Source organism: Mytilus trossulus, chromosome 7, assembly GCF_036588685.1.
Source record: "Mytilus trossulus isolate FHL-02 chromosome 7, PNRI_Mtr1.1.1.hap1, whole genome shotgun sequence".
Lineage (NCBI taxonomy): Eukaryota > Metazoa > Mollusca > Bivalvia > Mytilida > Mytilidae > Mytilus > Mytilus trossulus.
In genome coordinates this window covers 27,469,544-27,478,984 of record NC_086379.1, presented here as the reverse complement: position 1 = coordinate 27,478,984, position 9,441 = coordinate 27,469,544, and positions in this window count along the sequence as shown.

Sequence of the window (9,441 nt, the reverse complement as noted above, 5' to 3'; positions counted from 1 at the left end):
AACAATTATTTTGCTCAATATTTTCAGGCATCACTAACAGACACATCAATCGATGCAGCGTTGCAAGTGATGAATGACCAAGGATTGAATATGATATGTAAAGGTTGTAAGAAAACCTTTAAAACGAAACATGTTGATCTTTACATATTTAAAGCATCTCTTCATGAGAGAGGCAGAAGATATAAAAGGGATATTCAAGCCTTTAATGACGTACCTAATGATATACTGCAAGCAGTTCATATGAAACTATGCGATTGGACACAAATAACTTCACTTGGAGTAAGAATGCCTTATTTAAATAAAATCCGAATTGTTTTCATGAAAGTTGTTGCAAACGCTTTAATCTATTAAGAAAATGCCAATCAATTGACTTTAGAACTTGAGGACTATTAAATAACTATGCATTTTATTAATTTGAATTTTAAGTATCAAACATTAATTTATTTTATCATGTATTGTAGATTGCAGAATTCCCACAAAATGTGTATATAGCCGGTAGAACAGACACAGCGTTAATAACGTCTAATGTCCATAAATTGTTTTTAAAAAATAGAAATAATGAAAATTTCATTCCCACCAATTGCAATGTTACAATAAACCAAACTACTGGAGCTTCGCAATTTTCTCAGAACTTACCTGTGTTCACTGAAGGGGATGCTTCTAATCTCTTTTACCACTCATTTTTCTATCGTGACAAAGGAGACTTCGTGTGTGTGTCAGTCCTACCAGTACATAACGTTCCAGCTTGTGTTACGTCATATGACGTCTATGTAAAGTTCGATTACCAACCAACTCACTTAAACTATGACGCCAAACGCAGAACATCACCTAACCACGACAGGATGATATGCTTCCCTCCTCAATTGTTTCCATCAACGGGTGAGATGTTTGTTGCTCTACATGCAAACAGTAAATACGGTAAGACATACAGACCGTACCTTAATCGTATTTTCTATAGAAATTATGCTAGATGCTCTAACGGCAAAACAGTTCAAATGTGATTCTATAATGTCATAAGTTGACTTTGAATTACATTCTATGATCATGAATAACACATATTCAAGAGGTTAATAGAACACATTGTTGCGCTGAGAAAACAGGGGTAAAAATCAATTATGTCACCGTCTAATGTGTGTTTAATGTTCTGTTATCATTTTTTATGCAGTTTTAAATTGAAAGTCCATTACATCATAATATAACAAAGTTATAAGCCAGTTACACAAGAGAAGCAATATGTTTTTTTCTACTGTTGGCAGCTTTCGAATGCCTTGGTTACGTATGGGAACCTATCACCGGAAGATATGCTAATAGATCATACAACATATCAGCACCAGAACTGATGCCGTATAATTTGCATATACTGACGTCAGATTGTAAAGAGTGGGATCCCAAAAGACAATCATGGGATTCAATCAACTGTGAGGTAATCAATCTTATATATTTCTTTTTTTTTACTTTAACCAAAGTCTTTAGATATAGAAATAGACTTAAATTATTCAAATTTGAGTTTTTGTATTATTTTTTTGAGAAAGAATCCATATTTTTTTTACTAAAATCGACAGGTACTCGCACCAACATGAACAAGAACGGGTAATATATACATCAGGATTTACACTGCTGTACATGTACAGGCTGTCTATGAATTTCATTATTAACTTGTCAGCTTTGACTAAATAATTGCTTTAATAAGAAGACCAATTATTAGAATTTGAACAAAATATTAAAATAATATTGATATAATCAAAGAGGAAAAGTCGATATTTGAATTTTTTAAATTCACAAAAATTAAGATGTTGAGAATACAGACAGCAAATAATGTCATATGAATATAGTTAGTTTGAACACATTTATCGTTGTTTTTAAATTTAGGTGTGTTTTAATAGGTGTAGTATTTTAATGCATAAAAAAGGTGTATACTGTATAAAATCTCTAAGGTTTGGGTATATTTTTTTTTTATTTTGGTACATCATAATAAATAATCCAAGTTTAAAATGCGCATTTATTTATTTAACAGTAATATCATTTTAATTCTCCAGTTAAATATTAGACCAAGTTTTGTTTTCGTTTTATAATTTGTATGGTCCATACAATGTATAATAAAAAAAATAACAAAATTCTTTTTATAGTGTTTTCTACCAATTAAAAGTATTGAACAAAGTTATTATACAAAGCGACGTCAGCGTGCTTGTTACATATATGGTGTTTTTTGTGTGTTTTCAATCCAAACTGCAGGTAGCCAACAAGTTTGAAATATTACACTAGCAAAAAAAAGAGGAGGAATATATATTCACTTGGGTAAAGCTAATGACCGTAACTGCATTCACGGTCATCCCAAGATGTTGGATGAAGAATTAGGTCAGTATTTGTAGTGTCTGGTTAAGTGTTTCTACATCACTTTCTTTACAGACCATGCATTGGTACGATGTAAATTTATTAAAGATTCACACGGAAATCGTAAATTACTACCGAGAAATGTGTATTGAACAGGAAATTGGATTTGAAAAATCGCTAAGATGACCGTAAATCATAATCGAGATGACCGTAACTAGACCAGCGACTCATAACAAGGGTGACCATAATTGGTTAAAAGATGACCGTAATTTGTAAAGGATGATCGTAACTTTTAAAGGATGGCCTTCCTTTTTAAGAAATATACATATCTGTATTCATAGCTTTTTGTTGAGTTTGTCTCAATAGGGGGCTCGGTTAGAGGATATAAATATATTTAATCAATTTACTATTTGCCGTATTTTGAGTTTATGACAATGATAGTAAATTGCATATTTCTCACGAATATTTAAATATTTAATGATAACGACATTAAAATTTCAATCAAATTAACAGCGATACGACGAAAAGTAAAAAAAAAACATTAATTAAACATATGAATATCAAGTAATCGACCCCATGTATATGGTTCTAGAGGAAGCACAATAAAATCTTAACATCTGCCAAAAAATCAACATTCTCCTTACAACACCGGATCCAATGGAACTGCAAAATTAATTCTGCATTCAGTTGGTTTACTGGTCTATTTTCTTCTGATAGTCCTATTGCTTTATAACACCTAAAAAATTGATCCCCTTACCCTTGAACAGTTTCGTAATAGTAATACAGAATGCCAGCGTTACTGGAACATATCTTTTAGAGTAAAACAAACTATATTGTTTACTGGGAATAAAACATTATGACGTCCAGTTACAAATAAAAAGCACTATGTTCAGTATATATTCAGTTAGAAATGGATTACAATACGGAAATGAAGTCTTCGTGTCTCTTTAAGTGTTGCCTCAATATTTGCACTAGCTCACAAATATAAAACAAGAAGATGTGGTATGATTGCCAATGAGACAGCTCTCAACAAGAGACAACTCTCCATAATAGACAGAAATGACACAGAAATAAACAACTATAGGTCAACGTACGGTCTTCGACAATGAACAAAGTCCATACCACAGTGTCACTGAGCTATAAAAGTCCCCTAAATAACAATGTAAAACAATTCAAATGAGAAAACTAACGACCTAATAAAGTTAATTTTTCAATTCCGTTTGACACCCTTCTTCTACACTATCGCCACTGACTTTCAAATTTAAGGAACATCTTTTGATGATATAGTTTGTTCTTCAAAATTTATATTTGGCTTATAACCTTTTCCTTACATTATTTAAAGTTTTGTTACTTCAATTCTGAAATGTACAGACTGATATGCAGAATGACTAGTGCAATAGTAGTTCAAAAGTTATGTCAATGGGTGTACATGCTTTGACATTTTTAAAAGGGTTTATCTATTATATGACATTAATAGGAATCGAAGAAATAAACACAATCATTTGGCGTGTACTTGGAGGCTTCATATTATTGTGAACTATGTATTTTCTTCTAACAAAAAGAATAATGTTATCTTATAAATACGTTTTATACCACCACGATTTACTATTTGAAACAAAACATGTAATACAAATACGGCTATTTCTTAGAATTGATGGTCATCCTTTAAATGTTACGGTCATCTTTTATAAAGTACGGTCATCCTTTACAAGTGACGGTCATCGATTTACCAATCACGGTCATCCTTGTTATACGTTATGGTCATCTTAAAAATATTTTAATCGCGATTTACGGTCATCTTAGCGATCTTTTCAAATTCAATTTCCTGTTACATACACATTTCTTGGTAGTTATTTGCGATTTCCGTGTGAATCTTTTATAATTTTACATCGTACCAATGTATGATTTTTAAAGAAAATAATGTAGAAACACTTACACAGACAATACAAATACTGACCTAATTTTCCATCAGATATCTTGGGATGACCGTGAATGCAGTTACGGTCATCAGCTTTACCCCAGTGTTTATTGCGGACATTGAAAATCATAAGTCGTAAGAAACTAACAATTTCATGGCTAAAACAAAAACAACGAAAAGACTAACAACAGTTTACAAAACACAACACACACAAATAAAAAGAATTTACAAATTGATTAAAAAATTTGTTAAAATTCGATTTGTAAAACCAAAATAAACTAAAACATATAACAGGTAAAGAATAATGTGACATCTGAAATCCTTGCAAATCTAGAGTTACATGCTAAAATATGCTTATCTTCTATAGGGCATTTTATCAAAGTTCATTATTGTCATTTTCCCTTTGATTTTAGATTGATTTTCAAAATACTTCATACATAAAATAAGGTACGGAAGAAAACAATTTCTTAAATACTCATCATGTTGGATAGTTGTCTCATCGGCAATCAAAATAATCATATGCGATCAATACATTTTTTTTCAATTTTACTTTTAAGACGACCCCTTATATCCCATCTGTCGCAGTCGTCTTCAACTGAAATCACACTATTGTTTATACGCATCGATCTCGGCGCCGCCATAGTGTCGTAACTGTATTATGACGTCGCCGTTTTCGATTCCGCCGTAAACCGTAAAGGTTGCTAATTTATGAAAAAACGAACGCTCGAAGGGATGTTCCACTAAAGCAGGAGAAATGATAATGGACATATCATATTTTTTACAACTGATATGTTATACTTGCGAGTTTCGAGATTGTATTGGGGTTTACCTGCGGAATCGTGACACAATAATGGGCAAATACTGCAGAATAAAAGGCAAAAAAAAGATAGAACGCTGAGATGCTAAAATATTAAGAAAAAAAAAATATAAAAAACATTGGAAACACTAAATAAACATTAATAAATGAATAACCAACTATCCAGACCAATATGATAAAAATGATCTACCAATACAAAACACAAAATCATCATGCATAATCAGCACTAAGAATGTTGGAATTTCATAGCATATTCAATGTAACTTAGTACCCTCTCCGACCAATTTCTCGATAACGAAGTCGGGTTCAGCGTATATTTTCGGGGGGGGGGGGGGGGGGGGGGGGGTGGTACATACAGACCAAGAGTAACAGCATGTTAGCGTATAGCAATCGGAATCTGTAGTTTTTTGTTCAAAAGAGGGTTGTAAATAAGAACATCGGAATCTGTAGTTTTCTGTTCAAAGGAGGGTTGTAAATAAGAACATCGGAATCTGTAGTTTTCTGTTCAAAAGAGGGTTGTAAATAAGAACAATGAATTTCAACCTAGAGTGTTCTCATATCACATGCATGCAACGTCATAACTGTTCTTCATGTATAGATAATTCACCAATCATCTCATTTCATATATAAGTATTTATCCGGCTCAGCCTGTCGGGTTTTTATAAAGCAGAGTAAAGTTCTAGTTCTGAATGTGCATTAACCTTGCCACTGGACGTAAATGTGTGAAGTCCTATTTGAAATCGTTATTTATTTCACAGAAATGATCTAAGTGTCGTCCATCTTTCCCAAATGTTCCTTTGATATCTAACGCCTCTGAACCCTGAACAGTTGGGACACGTTTGTATACAATACTAAAGCTTGATACGGTATAAATTTGGATTGTGATACAATTTTTGACATAATATAGATGTCTGACCGAAAATAAATGTGGTCAAAGGTATTAAAAATCTATTGTGCAATTGGAGATTTCCCTTTGAGAAATTTCGAAAAATTTGCGGAAAAAAAATTTAACGCCACCCCCTCCCCTCTTGTAGTAATTACCCCCAAACTCAATCCCAGCCTTCCCGGTTTGGTATGGAATCATGTAGTACAATTTTAGATAGATCCATAACACAAGTTGTTGTAAATTGTAATTTTAGTAAAACATAAAAAAGAAGATTTGGTATGATTGCCAATGACACAACAAAAGACCAAAATGACACAAAAATTTAAAACTATAGATCACCATACGGCCTTAAACAATAAGCAAAGCCCATACCGCATAGTCAGCTATAAAAGGCCCCGATAAGACAATGTAAAACAATTCAGACGAGAAAACTAACGGCCTTATTTATGTAAAAAAAATGAAAGAAAACAAAATATGTAACACATAAACAAACGATCGCGACAACCACTGAATTACAGGCTCCTGACTTGGGACAGGCACATACATAAACAATGTGGCGGGGTTCAACATGTTAGCGGGATCCCAACCCTACCCTAACATGGGACAGTGGTATAACAGTACAACATGAGAATGCTTGTGTGTGGCCCCTAATTCCTGAACGTTTTGAGCAATTACATGTACCCCTTAAATCAATTTCAGCCTTTCATTTGTGATATGGAACCTTGTGGTACAATTTCAGAAAGATTTATTACTTCTTAATGTCATATTAGAAATTTATGAAAATTAAAAGAGTATTTACATCAACAGTTATAAAAAATTTATCAAAGTTGTATGAAAATTGATGAAAGCGATATTGAGTTATAATTGTCCGAAAACTGGAAAACCCCCCCTTTTAATGGAAAACTCGGAAACGTAAAATCAAAATTTATAAAAAAAAAAAAAAAGAAAGAGAGCTCACGTCAATAGATATAAACAATTTCTTTAAAGTTTTATGCCAATCGGTTAAAGCGTTTTTGAGTTAATGTCCGACATGTTGACGATGGACGGACGGACAGATGTTTACCATAATACGTACCGTAACCGGACGTATAATAATTCAACACGTACTATACATTTGGATTTACCAGTCTCGAACAAGAGAACTATTTAACACACACACACACACACACCCACACATGTCTTTATGTAGAGATATACAAATGTCTCACAGAGTACTGCTAAACTGTCCACTCATATAGACAAATGTTTTGTGCTGATGTTCATGTAATATTTGCCACTGAAAGTTTTTGCAAAAATCAAGAAACCAATGGTAAAAAAATAATGAATAGTAATAAAAGTTCAGATGAAGGTTCGAGTTTTTATCACTCAATGTGATCACTGTCGACAGTGATAAAGGTATGTTGTCGGAGACCGCGACAGAAAAGGACATCAAGTTTTTTTACTCTTTATTCATTGGTTCTTTAAACAAAAAAAGTCAACATGATATAACAGAGATTGCTTAAATATTGGCACACAAATTCATTTAATTATTTTCAAATTAACTATCATTAATGAGGGGTGGGGAGAGGGGTTCTGATTCCGAAATCCCGGGCTTAAAAACATGAAATCCCGAGGTCCAGAATTAAAAAGAAACTCCTGACATCCCGAACATCGCAAAAAGAAATCCCGGATCCCGAAAGGGTTAATTCTGAAATCCCGAGCTTAAAAACACTTGATCCCGACGTCCCGAAAAAGGTCCCGTCCCCCTCATTAATCAGTATTGGCAAACATCGGTGCATTTACCACTGAGACAATGAAAGATAAATGTGGTTAAAGAATATACATTCAAACAATAAGAGGTGCACCAACATAAAATAGAAACCACATACTTACTCTTAATTTCATCGGATCTCAAAATTCTCAAAAACTCTCAACAGAATTTTTACTCTATCTAACAGTATAACTCGAGAAGTTTCTTAGTGTAACTCGAGCTTAAACTAGAAATCTTACTGGAAAATATTCGAACATAATTTGTGTCGATTATAAAAGAGGGACGAAAGACACCAAAGGGACAGTCAAACTCGTAAATCTAAAACAAACTGACAACGCCATGGCTAAAAATGAAAAAGACAAACAGAAAAACAATAATACACATGACACAACATAGAAAACTAAAGAATAAACAACACGAACCCCACCAAAAACTAGGGGTGATCTCAGGTGCTCCGGAAGGGTAAGCAGATCCTGCTCCACATGCGGCACCCGTCGTGTTGCTTATGTGATTACAAATCCGGTAAATAGTCTAATTCGGTAGGTCAAATTCATGAAAGGGAAGGGGATTGTAGTTACGACGTAAGGAACATATCCGATATCATTTGTGAAACAGTTATTCCATAACGGTCAACCAACTCGTGATGGCGTCCGTAAAATTTACGAAGGGATGATTTCAACTTCACCATTTGGAACTCTTGGTTTAATAGCTTCCTTGTGAGCAGTAACCCTCTATCAAGAAAATCATGATAGGAAATGCAAGCACGGGAATATCGTATCAATTGGGAGATATATACCCCGTATGCAGGTGCTGCTGGAATGTTGCTACTTAGAAATGGAAAGTTCACAATTGGAAAGCTGAAATCATCTCTTTTGTCGTAAAGTTTTGTCTTCAACCGACCCTCATTGTCAATTTCTAGATGTAAGTCAAGATATGAAGCCGACTTAACTGTATCTGTAGTATCCTTTATCTCCAATTCGATGGGATAGATGCGATCCACATAGTCACCAAAATTTGAATTGTTTAGTGAAAGAACGTCATCTATATAGCGGAAAGTAGAGATAAAGGATATTGCTAACTTCTTATCTTTCTTCCTAAGAAGTTCCTGCATGACGTCAGCCTCATAATAATAAAGAAACAAGTCAGCAAGTAGAGGGGCACAGTTTGTTCCCATTGGGATGCCGACAGTCTGTTGAAAAACACGTCCTCCGAACGTAACAAATATGTTGTCAATCAAGAAATCAAGCATCTTGATAATATCGGTTTCAGAGAATTTTTTGTTTGAATCAGAATGGTTCTTTACAAAGTATGATTTATCCCTCCCTAAGACAAGATACTTGTATCTACGTTGGCCATTCTTTTTTATGAAGCAAAGTAATACCAACTCTTTTAATTTGTCTTTTAGTTTGGAATGTGGAATACTTGTGTGAAAAGTCAAATGTTTTAATACTGTTACAAGATGAAAGAGAGTTAGATTGTATGTACTCTAAAAGATCTTTGGAATTTTTAAGTATCCACATCTGATTCACGCCACCTCTAGAATAGGCAGTTTCACAATAACTTTGAAGCCCGTCTTTGATTGCTGATAAAATGGATGTTAATAATTTAGAAAGAGGTTTCGTGGAGCACTTGGAAGACCCAGCAATATACCGTTGTTTGTAAGGACACTTATGTAGTTTAGGTATCCAATACAGTGATGGAAGATCCAGTTCTTCATCTTTGGTTGAAATACCAAAGGA